This window comes from Martes martes, assembly GCF_963455335.1.
Source record: "Martes martes genome assembly, chromosome: 10".
NCBI lineage: Eukaryota > Metazoa > Chordata > Mammalia > Carnivora > Mustelidae > Martes > Martes martes.
The window spans coordinates 39,323,113-39,336,356 of NC_137898.1; positions in this window are offsets into that span (position 1 = coordinate 39,323,113).

Genomic DNA, 13,244 nt, shown 5'->3' on the forward strand with positions numbered 1-13,244 from the left:
AGAGTAAAACATTCAGTGTGAAACTGTGAAGCAGCTTGGCATATGATTCAGGCCGGAGATCTCAGATGAGAACAGCCTGTGTTTTTGACCATTCAGATTTCGACTTGGTGGTTCTGAATGAGGTTTAATAATTCTGTTAGAAAAATAACTCCCCTCAATGTAAACTGGTGCAACCATTCTGGAAAACAGTATGGCGTTTCCTCAAAAAGTTAAAAATAGAGCTACCCAACAATCCAGCAACTGCACTATTAGGGATTTACCCAAAGGATACCAAAATACTGATTCGAAGGGATACATGTACCCTGATGTTTATAGAAGCATTATCAACAATAGCGTAGATATGTAAAGAGCCCACGTGACCACCAACTGAGGAACTGATAAAGAAGAGGTGGTACATATATGTAATGGAATATTACTCAGCCATCAAATAAATGAAATCTTGCCATTTGCAATGACTTGGATGGAGCTAGATAGCATAATGCTAAGCAAAATAAGTCAGACAGAGAATGACAAGTACCAGATGACTTCACTCATACGTGGGATTTAAGAAATGACACAAATGTACATGGGGGGGGTGGGGGAAACAGACAGGAAAATCAAGAAACAGACTCTCAACCATAGAGAACAAAGTGGTAGTTACCAGAGGAGAGGTGGATGGAGGGATGGGTGAAATAGGTGATGGGGGTTAAGGACTCTACCTCTTTTGATGAGCACCAGGTGTTGTATGGAAGTACTGAATCACTAAGTTCTACACTGTATGTTAACTTACTGGAATTTAAGTAAAAAGTTGGGAAGAAAAAAAGCATATATATATATTTTTTTAAATAAGGAGATCTCTATGTCTCTCTTACACATACATAACTCCTCTCTATCTTAAGATTTTTTTTTTAATGCTGCTTCTCAAACTTGATAATACATACAATGATTTTTTTTTCTTTTTTCTCTCTCTGTAAGTAAAAGAATAGATTATTATTTTTTTGTAGAAAAATTTCATTTTAACAACATGGAGGTAACTGGATTTGAGAATGTTGAGACTTGGCTAGCAGACACATTCTTTTTTTTTTTAATTTGGATGAGTACCTAAGCCACAGACCATTCTATTTGTAAAAAACAAAGAGAAGTGTGACAAGATAGTTCGGATAAAATGAAGTAAGATCCTCAATTATTTCCAAGTTTGTCATTTTAGAGCACGAGATTCCTGAGGAAAGGCCTGATTTTTTTGTTTGTTTTTTATATTGGTTTCAGAGATAGAATTTAGTGATTCATCAGTTGCATATAACCCTCAGTGGTCATTACATCCAGTGCCATCTTTAATGCCCATCACCCAGTTACCCCATCCCTCCCCCACCATCCCTCCAGCAGTTTCATTTTTCTGGATGCGACTGTTCAATTTTCCCAACACCATTTGTTGAAGAGACTTTTTTCCATTGGATATTCTTTCCTGCTTTGTTGAAGATTAGTTGACCATAGAGATAAGGGTCCATTTCTGGGTTCTCTATTCTGTTCCATTGATCTATGTGTCTATTTTTATGCCAGTAGCATACTGTCTTGATGATTACAGCTATGTAATAGAGCTTAAAGTCCAGAATTGTGATGCCACCAGTTTTGATTTTCTTTTTCAAGATTCCTTTGGCTATTTGGAGTCTTTTCTGGTTCCATACAAATTTTAGAATTGTTTATTCCAGCTCTGCGAAAAATGCTGGTGGTATTTTGATAGGGATTGTATTGAATGTGTAGATTGCTTTGGCTAGTATAGATATTTAACAATGTTTATTCTCCCAATCCATGAGCATGGAATGTTTTCCCATTTTTTTGTGTCTTCCTCAATTTCTTTCATAAGTGATCTAGAGTTTTCAGAATACAGATCCTTTACATCTTTAGTTAGGTTTATTCCTAAGTTTCTTATGCTTTTTGGTACAATTGTGAATGGGATCTATTCTTTGATTTCTTTTTCTTCTACCTCATTGTTAGTAGAAATGCAACTAACTTCTGTTCATTGATTTTATATCCCACCACTTTTTTAAAATTTCTGTACTAGTTCCAGCAATTTTTTTTTTGGTGGAGTCTTTTGGGTTTTCCACATAGAGTATTAGGTCATCTGTGAAGAGTAAAAGTTTGATTTCTTCTTTGCCAATTTGTATGTTGTTTCTTTCTTTTTGTTGTCTAATTGCTGAGGCTTATGTATCTTCTATCCCTACACTGTGGAGAATTTTAATCAAGAAAGGATGATGTATTTCGTTAAATGCATTTTCTGCATCTACTGAGAGTATCATGTGGTTCTTATCCTTTTGTTGTTGTTGTTGTTAACGTAGTGTATCCCATTGATTGAGTGTAGATATTGAACTACCCTTACAGCCCAGGAATAAATCTCACTTGGTCTTGGTGAATAATCCTTTTAATGTACTGTTGGATCCTATTAGCTAGTATCTTAGTGAGGATTTTTGCATCCATTTTCATTAGGGATATTGGTCTGTAATTTCCATTTTTGGTGGGATCTTTGTCTGATTTGGTGATCAAGGTAATGGTGGTCTCATAGAATGAGTTTGGAAGTTTTCCTTCCATTTCTTCAGATGAATAGGTATTAATTCTTCTTTGAATGTTTGGAAGAATTCTGCTGGGAGGCCATCTGACCATGGACTCTCATTTATCAGGAGATCTTTGATTACTGCTTTAATTTATTTGTTGGTTATGGGTCTGTTCAGGTTTCCTATTTCTTCCTGTTTGAGTTTTGGTAGTTTATATGTTTTTAGGAATGCATCCATTTCTATCAGATTGGCTAATTTGTTGGCATATACTAGCTCATAATTTGTTCTTATAATTGTTTGTATTTCTTTGATTGTGATCTCTCCTCTTTCATTCATGAGTTTATTTATTTGGGTCCTTTCTCTTTTCTTTTTAATAAGTCTGGCTAGGGGTTTATCGATCTTACTAAATCTTTCAAAGAACCAGCTCCTAGTTTCATTGATCTCTTCTACTATTCTTTTAGCTTCTATTTCATTGATTTCTGCTCTGTTTTTATTATTTCTCTCTTCCTACTGGATTTAGGCTTTATTTACTGTTCTTTTTCCAGTTCCTTTAGGTGTAATGTGAGGTTGTTTATTTCAGGCCTTTTTTGTTTTTTTGAGAAAGGCCTGTATGGATACAGACTTCCCTCTTAGGACCATCTTTACTGTATCCCAATGTTTCTGAACTGTCTTGTTTTCACTTTCATTTCTTTCCATGCATTTAAAAATTTTTTTCTTTAATTTTCTGGTTGACCCATTCATTCTTTAGTAGGATGGCTAAACCTTTATATATTTGTTGTCCTTCCTAATTTTTTCTTGTAGCTGACTTCAAATTTTAAAGCATTGTCATCTAAATACATGAAAGGAAAGATCCCAATCTTTTGGCACTGGTTGAGACCTGATTTGTAACCCAGGATGTGAGCTAGTCTGGAGAATGTTCCATATGCATTCAAGAAGAATGTTAGTCTGCTGCTTTAGGACTCATGCTGTTCCTCCCAGGGGAGGGAAGGTGGTCTTGCCATGCTTCTGCCTTTTGCTGGGCCTCTGCCCAGAGAATAGTTGCACAGTCTTGCAGCAGTTTGCAGTTTATGGCAATATAGGGCAGAGAGTTGGTGCCTAAACTCGCTGTTCAGCTGACTTCCCCACTCCAATGCCTGGGAACTCTGCTGTACTCGAGAACCCACTCTTCTTGTGATCCCAGGGATCCTGAGACCACATTGTCCCACCTGGGATTCTGCCATCTTTGCCATCTGAGAACCTTTAAGCCAGTGACATCTCCCACTGCAGCAGACTTCTAAAAGTGCATTTTTGTGCTCCCCTGCTGATAATACTTTGTGGTAGCCTCCCTAAGCAGACTCCCTCCCCTCGTCTATATCCTCCAAATATATAGCCCCTGATTCAAGTCTCCACATTTCCTACCTTCCAAAAAGTGGTTACTTTTCTATTTGTAGAATTGCAGCATTTCTTTTTCTCAAATGTCTGATTTATTTCACAGGTGTTCAGAAACAATTTGATAATTACCTAGCCAATGAATTATCTATCAGATGAATTTAGGGTCCCCCCTACTCCTCTGTCATCTTAACTCCACCCAGGCTGACTATTTTAAGGAAGTAACAAATTATTCTAGTTTCTGTTCCATGTTGCAAATGGCTATTCTTCTCTTATAATAGTCTTGGCCTTGAAGGGATATAAAAGCTAGTACCCCTGGCTTAGGCTAAAGCAGCATGATTTAATGTTAGGACCTTGGCTCTGGGCTTGGACTTGGGCCTGTATCTCAACTCCTATATTTATTGTCTGTGTTCCCTTCTTTAAAACTCTTTTACATTTGTAAAACAGCAGTATTAATACAGGCTGACTCAAAGTTTTTGTGAGGACTGAATTAAAAACATGCAATAAAGGGCTTACTATAATCTTTGAGAGGGACTGGTACTCAAAATATTGGCTACTATCATTGTCTGGCAGTTGCACATAATCATGTTAATTAGGATTTTAATTTCTCTTCTAGTTTCATAGCTATTATACCACACAACTCCTTATACCCAGTACACAATTACTTGTTCCTTCTATGATTAGTGAATTTGAGATGATTGGGTGATTTATTAAATTATTAAGCACAAAATAAGAGATTCATTATTATAGCTTCCCATCTTTCAAAAGCATTTGTATAAATAGTCTTAGACAAATAGTAGTTTCTTTGTAAACATGCTAGAGGCTACAAAGAAATAAATCCCACACAAAAACCCTCAAGCCACTTCCTCCCATGTTCAATTGTACATCTAGTTCTTTCTTAGTTTTTACTGAAATTCTTGCTTTAATTTGACCTTTCTCCATTCCACTTCTTTTCTTTGTATTTTTTATTTCTGATTTTTTCATGGATTTGGAAAATAAATACTTTGATATTTTAAAAAAAGTGAAGTTAATTATCTTGAGTACTAATTGTATCACTTCACAAAATGCATTTGCTAAGTGAGATGATATAAATTGTTCCTATCATTTCTTTATAAGGTTTTATTTCCATTGCTATCATTCATTCCTAAAGTTTTCCAGTTTCATTTCATCCTTTTATTTTTATTTTTAATTTTTTTTCAAAGATTCATTCATTTACTTTAGAAAGAGCATACAAGCAGGGTGGGGAGAGGCAGAGGGAGAGGGAAAGAGAAGCTCAGGTGGACTCCCTGCTGAGCATGGAGCCTGATGCCAGGGATTCCAAGACCTGATCTCACAACCTGAGCCAAAACCAACAGTCAGATGCGTAACCAACTGAGTCACACAGGTGCTCCTTATTTTCATTTTACTTTATTTTCTTTTTAATATTTATTTATTTATTTGGGAGATGGAGGGTGATGGGCAGAGGGATAAGGAAAAAGTTTTAAGCAGATGCTTTAATAAGCATGGTGCCTGACATGGTGCTCAATCTCACAATTCTGAGATCATGACCTGAGCCAAAACCAAGGGCCCAGCACTTAACCAACTGTGCCACACAGTAACCGCTCACTTCATCCTTTTAAACAAAGGTAGTCAAAATAGGACCAAGAGTTCTAAAGGTATGAGAGTTTGAGCAATGGAAGGAAAGATGAATTTTCAGACCCTATATATTCGAATCCTCCTTACTTTACTTGGTTTTGACACTCATGACCCTACTTGTTTTTCTTTCGATTCCTTTGGTAGATTCTTTTTTATTGGCATTGTTGCTTATTCTCTAGGAGTTTATTTTTCTATCTCTGTAACGTGAATGACTTACTTTGATCATCTAATAGTGAATTCACTTAATTTTACCATTTCCTACACAGTATCATCAAGAATTTTGGATAAAAAAAAGTCTGAAAAGAGTTGACTCCTGAGATATATCTAACTAGGTAATACCTTTATCATGTATTGAGTGTTGATTTTGTGCCAGACACTTTGTAGTAATGATCTCATTTAACCCACATAAGAAAGAAGTGGATATTATCCCCATTATTCAAATGAGGGAAATAAGTCCAAGGATTACATGTGTAGTGAGCAAAAGCGGGCTTGGAGATCATGCCTTTTTTTTTTTTTTTTTTTGACACTAACCATTTTTCTAAATACCAAGGGGCATTTCTGCCCTCTCTTCCTCCTTTTGCTCCTTTCCCCTACTACCTTCCTCTCTTCTTTTATTCTCTTTCCACCTCCAGACCCCTGTATGTTTCCTTTTACTTTTTCCTTATATTATTCAAGGGCTGGAAGAGTCAAAGATGAGTTGGGTCAGGATCTTAAACCCAAGTAATTCCTAGACTAAAGCTTCATTTTATCACAGTGCCATCTATATATGTGACATTTACTAAATATTTTTAAATGAAACAATGAATAAAAGAAATTAATTTCTAATGTCACCAAGATGGTGGAGTAGGAGACCCCAGCCTCCATCTCCTCACAAGGATTAATAATTAAATAGCAATCTATGAACAAAAATAGTTCTAGAAGAGCTGTGTAGTCCATCTAAGAACTTCAGCAACACAGGAGCACAACTTAAGAGTAACTGCATAAGAAGGAAAAGAAAAACAGGTCCACTTGCCCGCATTATCTCATCCCTAAAACAAGCATTGCTTGATGCCAAAGGGAACTCTCCAGCTAGAGAAAGTTCTCACCAGGCAAGGGAGAGCAGAGTGAGCAACCAGGTTTTCCACCCTTACATCATCCCACAAAGGACATGCTTCAGTTTCATCCCACTCAGAGAACAACAAACCTCCTATGTCTAGAGCATGCTGGGAATAAGAAAGAAAAACAGAAGTTACCCATATCAGCCACACAGTGGGAGCTACCTCTGTTCCCAGTGACCTGCTCCGCAAACAATCCTAGCAGGTCTCATGGAGGGAAGAAACCAATTTCCCTGCAGATTTCACTAGTCTCTGCCATGCAGGTATTTGTCTTTGCTGTTGCCACCTGCCTCAATCCCTCCTGCTACCCCACTCCCAGACCAGCAACCTTATTGGCAGCCAGCCCAGGCCTCAGAAACTGTGCAACTGCAAGAAAGCAGCCTGATGCAGTAGGTAAGTTTGTACAATGGAAATACAAAGGAGCGTGGGAAGGGTGAACAATTACACACCAACAAATGGACAACTGGAAGAAATGGATGAACTCCTAGAAATATACAACCTACTAAGACAGAAACATGAAGAAATTAAAAAAAAAAAAAATCTGAACAGACCAATAACAAGTAAGGAGATTGAATCAGTAGTCAAAAACCACTCACCAAAAAAAAAAAAAAAAAAAAAAAAAAAAAAAAAAAAAATGCTGAGGAAGAGACAACTTCACTGGTGAATTCTGTCAAACATTTAAAGAAGAATTCTGCTCAAACTCTCCCAAAAATAGAAGAGAAAGGACAACTCATAAACTCATTTTATGAGGCTGGCATTACCCCAATACCAAAGACAGATGAAGATCCTATAAGAAAATAAAACCACAGGCCACTATCCCTGATAAGTACAGGTGCAAAAATTCTCAGCAAAATACTAGCAAATTAAACTCAATGGCACATTGAAAGAATCAAACAAAATGGCCAAGTAAAATTTATCCCTAGAAGCAAGGGTGGTTCAACATATTTTTTCAGAGTATATAAGATTTTATGGTTGTTGATTTTTATTTCTTCAAATTGATAGATTACCAAACCTCTCAAAATCATTAGTAAATTTACTGTGGTGATTGTTTCCAAGTGACTGTTTATCTGGGGGTGTCTGTTTGGCTCAGTCAGTAGAGCATACAATGCTTGATCTCAGAGTCATGAGTTTAAGCCCCATGTTGGACATAAAGCTTACTTAAAGAAAAAAAGTCACCATTTATCTGAATAAATGTAACTACTTTCTAATTTGACATCACTTATGCAGTCGTAGAATCTTGTTTATAAGCAAACTATTATGAAATTATTTATTAATAAAGTAAGGAAGCTCAGATTGCACTGCTTATTTTATTTTTCATTTTCCCCATGGGAATTTCAATGCATCTAACTTAAAACAAACTTCTTTTTTTTTTTTTTTTGCCTTATTTTGAGATGAACAGGAATATACACTTCAGGGACTTCTCAGTATCATAGATTCAGAAAACATTTTGGGAAAGAAATTGATCTTCTGAACAAAAGCATCATATATCTTGCAAAAACACTCAGAAAAATAAATGCACTTTGTCCATTCTATAATATGAGATTACTTGTATTGGTAAAGCTAAAAATCAGAACATGTGGGGATTCATGATTAGACCCATCTTACATTAGGTTTTGCTTATTTATTTATTTATTTATTTATTTATTATTGGTTATTTATTTTAAAGATTTTATCTATTTACTTGACAGAGAGATACACAGTGAGAGAGGAAACACGAGCAAGGGGAGTGAGAGAGGAAGAAGCAGGCTTTCTGCTGAGCAGGGAGCCCAATGTGGGGCTCGATGTTGGGACCTGAGTCGAAGACAGACGTTTAATGACTGGGCCACCCAGGTACCCCATAAATTAGGTTTTAAAATAGTCTATTGCTGATTTGTTCTTTCAGTGGTAACATTCTAAGTGGAAGAAGTAAAGTATAAATACATATATACAAAGTTTCTTCTGACTTCAAACCACCTGTTACTTCTATTCTACATGGTAATATTATCAACATAGTAGTCTTCTTTCTTCCAGTAGATTTCCTCATTGTCTACCATTGTCAGACCTGGGATCTAAGGCTTGTCGTCATTTATACTTAATACAGCATATAGAATTACTGCAATATATTCTCTGTCTGTGATTCTGTTGTTGATTTGGTTGTTTAGTGATTAGCTTTATATCATGCTTGAACACATTTTATATCTTGGAAATTGTGGTGGATAACTTGATGGGAATAAGGCAAGAGACTGTATTGTCTTCTTTAATAAACCTAATGTCAAGAGAATATAAATATTTGTGAAGAAGATGAGCTCAGCGACTTGACATCATTCTATCAAGTATCCAGAGACTGATCACAAGTGGATCAGAATTAATAGAAGTAATTTAAGCAGCTACTGATAAGTATCTTCTCATCTTCTCTCTTGGATTATGGACATCTTTGCCTAGCAAGGATGGTTAACTTTGGTGAGGGCTGCCTGACTTGTTCCACTCTGAATAGTCTTTGTGCAAATAGGGTGTGCTGGTACCTAGAAGGACTTCCCCACCAATAGTCTGTTTAGATCTTTGTTCATTATTTAAGAACTAATGCATGTCCCTTCCCCACTTTATTTCTATTCCCAACCACATTGTTATCTAGTAGTCAACACCATGAAATAATTTATATTTGGCCATTTTTACTTAAGCAATGGTCATTTTATATGGTTCAGCCTAATATATTTCTATTGAACTCACCACCTACTATCTGTTCCAGATAATGTTCCAGATAGATTCAGAAGATTTGAGATTATTTTTTAAAACTCTTAAACATAACAAAACAAAATAAAATTCTGATGATAAGAATGTGTGTGTGCATAGTTCTCACAGCATATGAAATATTGTAGAAATGTGGGAAGGGGAAGAACACTAGCAGCTGTTTTCTAACATGCCCACTGTAATATATTGTGCAACCTTAATAATATTCTTACATATAAAATTTCCATAAGTTCATTCAAAATAGGAGCCTTTTTGGTTACTTACTTTGTGTTTTCCATGAGGCCTTGGCAATGGCTTTGTTCAAATGGCAGTGCAGCATTTTATCTTTTTCATGCCCATTACAAAATCACTGAAGTCAGCTACAGAATCTATAAAACATAAATCATATTTCTTGTTATTCTACAACCATATAAAACCTGCAGTTTCCTTCACAAGAGAATATAACACCCAGTATGAGTGTCATCTTGTGGAGTGACTCAAATTATTTGTGGTAGAATTGGCCACTTTAATCACAGTGTCTTTGTGTAGGCTGCTGATGTGTGTGTTTGTCCATGGGGAGTTTGTGAATAGAGAATTAATACTATCAAAGGGTTGGGGGAGGAGAAATACTGTGATGTGAATTCTTAAGTCTCTTAAATATGGGGCTTTTCTGTTTGGTAATTGATCCACAGTCATTTGTAGATTCATTATTTCTCAACTTTAATCATCTTTGAGAGTTGTCACTCTTCTTTTTATACAACTAAGAAAATATGTAGAAGTGAGGACTCTAGAGCTTCAAGAGACCTACCTGAACAATCGCTTGGCCAACTTTGAGAGTACATAAAGTACATTTCAAGGCAGGATTTTCTTTCTAGAGACCACCACCCTACTGGGTAGATTAAAAGTGGGAATTAGAGTTACATGGCCAAATGCATGAAAATCCTACTGTTCAGCATCCATGTGTCTTACAGGACACTAGTAAGAACAGCAGTAACAAAATAGCAGTTATAACTTATTGAATCATCACTCTGTAGTTTATGGGTATTATTGGTGTTCGGTACAAGAGAAATGTTATTATCATGCCCATTTTAGGGATGAGAAACCTGGGAACCAGAGTAGTTAGGAAACTTGCCAAAGGTCACCACAGTAAATGGTAGAGCCAGGACTGATATTTAGGTCTGTTTTACCCCAATGTCTAAGCTTTTAATTACCATATTATGCTGACTCTTCTGAGTATCTATTGCTGTCTAACTATCCAAAAACTGAGTGCCTAAAATAACAAAAATAATTTATTTTGCTCATAAGCCTGAAATTTGGGCTGATCTCAATGAAGATAACTCATTTCTGTGACATTAAGTAGACAGCACATCTGGGACTGAGGGATCCATGTTCTTTCTTTCTTTAAGATTTTAATTTGAAGATTTAATACTAATGAGGGAATAAGACTTTTTTTTTAAAGATTTTATTTATTTATTTGACAGAGAGAGATCACAAGTAGGCAGAAAGGCAGGCAGAGAGAGAGGAGGAAGCAGGCTCCCTGCCAAGCAGAGAGCCCGATGTGGGGCTCGATCCCAGGACCCTGGGATCATGACCTGAGCCGAAGGCAGAGGCTTTAACCCACTGAGCCACCCAGGCACCCCCTAGGAATAAGACTTTTTTTTAATAAAAAAAAAAAACTAACAACAACAGCAACAACAAAAAACCTAGGTCACTGGGAAAGAGGTATCTGCTTTCAAAATGGCTCACTCACGTAGCTGATATAATAGTGCAAGCTGTTGTCTTCTCTCCATGTAGGCATCTCTACAAGGCACCTGAAGATTTCTCCTACAATCCTGGCTAAACATTAAGAATGTCCCAAAAGAACCAAGGGGAAGCTGTGATAACTTTAATGGCTTAGCCTGAAAAGACATACGGCTTTAGCTGGGCATCATAAATCTGCCCCTACTCAACAGATAATACCTTCTTATGGAGGGATTGTCAAAGTCACATGGTAAGAAGAAAGCCATCCATTTTTGAAGATATAGTCTACTAGACTTAGCTATTTGCATGTTTGGAGAATCAACAACCCACTAACAATGAGTTTTTACTGAAATAAATTCTACTTTTGCATATTACAAAGCAATTTACATTACATAAAACACAAATATAGATTGAACAACAACAAAGAGAATCTAAGAAATGCTCCCCAAGTCTCACCCACCCCTACATACAATGTTATACACACTTGGGTATATTCTTTCAGACTCTCTTCTGTATGTTTGGATATATGTCCAGAAGACACATGCATATACCTATATGATACACTCACACACATGAACACATGAACACACATGCATACACATACATGCACACATTCACACGTTGCAATCATGTTATAGATCCTTTATCTTTCTTCCTATCAGCCATCAGACCTATACACATGAGGTCTACTGATGTTCAGCCTTTCCCCCTACAATCTAAGAGTGGCCATTATAATCACTAAAGTTTTTAATACCTGATTCCCATCAGGAAAACCCAATATTCTTCATTTACTTATGATTAATATCCTTCGCATCTTCTTGCCTTCCTGCCTTTACTGTTAAATTCACAATCAGCACTCATGGTAATAGGAGGGCCTTTGGATATAGCTCATTACATGGGCCCTACAGACAAATACAGTATTTAATAAAGGATATGAAATCATAGTTCATTAATCAAATTGCTGCAGAGCGTGCCAGTATTCTACAATTAGACCACTTGAGACCAGAGTGTTGGGTGGAAATTATAATCAGGGAGTAGCTAATAGATAAAACAATACAAACCTTTAGTGACTTAAATACACATTTCCATTTTAATACATTTTAGCTCTATCCATGTCCAAGAGAAAGTGTTGGTAAACTTTTTCTATAAAGAGTCAAATAGTGAACTTTTTCAGGTTTGTAGGTCATATGGTCTCTGTCACAAATACTCAACTCAGTCATTGCAGTGTAAAAGCAGCCACAGACAAAGCAAATAAATGAGTGTTGCTGGATTTGGTTCATGGCCGTAGACCACAGAGCCCTGACTTAGAGTTATGCATAATTTAGGGTATTTTTATCTGCACAACACTAAACTCTGACTTGCCCTAAACTGCATAGAAAACTAACCACCTTGTCTAACAAGAAGTCCTGAGGAAGAGCAGCCCATGGGTTGCTTAGGCCCAACAATGCCAGGAAGGTCTAGGTTCTTTCCGTGTTTCTTCTCTTCCACCTTCAGTATGTCAGTCTAGCTCACCCCACGGTTACAATATAGCTGGTGAGTTTCCACATATCACTTGTAAATACAATGCTTTCTCTCCAAAAAAGACACATTAAATTCTTCCCACGTAATAACTTGGAGTTTAGGAAAGAGGTTTAGATAAGAAATATAAATTTGAAAATGTTTTCATAAAGATGGTATCAGAAACACAAGACTTAATGAGATCACAAAAAAGAGAAAATATGTAAAGAAGAAAGTGGACAAGGGTTGACTCCTTGGGATCCCACCATTAACCTGTTGGATGTAAAAGGGAATTGTATAGCAAAAAGAACTGGGAAGGAGAAAGTGATTAGGGAGAAATAAAACCAAGAGAATGTTAAATTGTGGAAATCATATTTTAAAAAGGTGGTCAAGAGAAAGCAATTATTAATTATGTCAAATTTTCTTTTGGGACAAATTAGATGTAAGTTGATAATAAAACATCAACTTAAAAAATAATTGAGGTCATTGGTGACATTGACAAGATAAGTTCTGGTAGAGTGGTGAGCATAAAATTATGACTAAAATAAGCTTAAGAGAGTCTGGAGGGGAAAAATTGAAAAAAAATCAGTAAAGATAACTTTTTTGGAAGAATTTTAAAATAGAGTAATGGATAATATCTGTTGGAGAAAGCTGGATCAAAGAAGACTTTTTTTTTTTA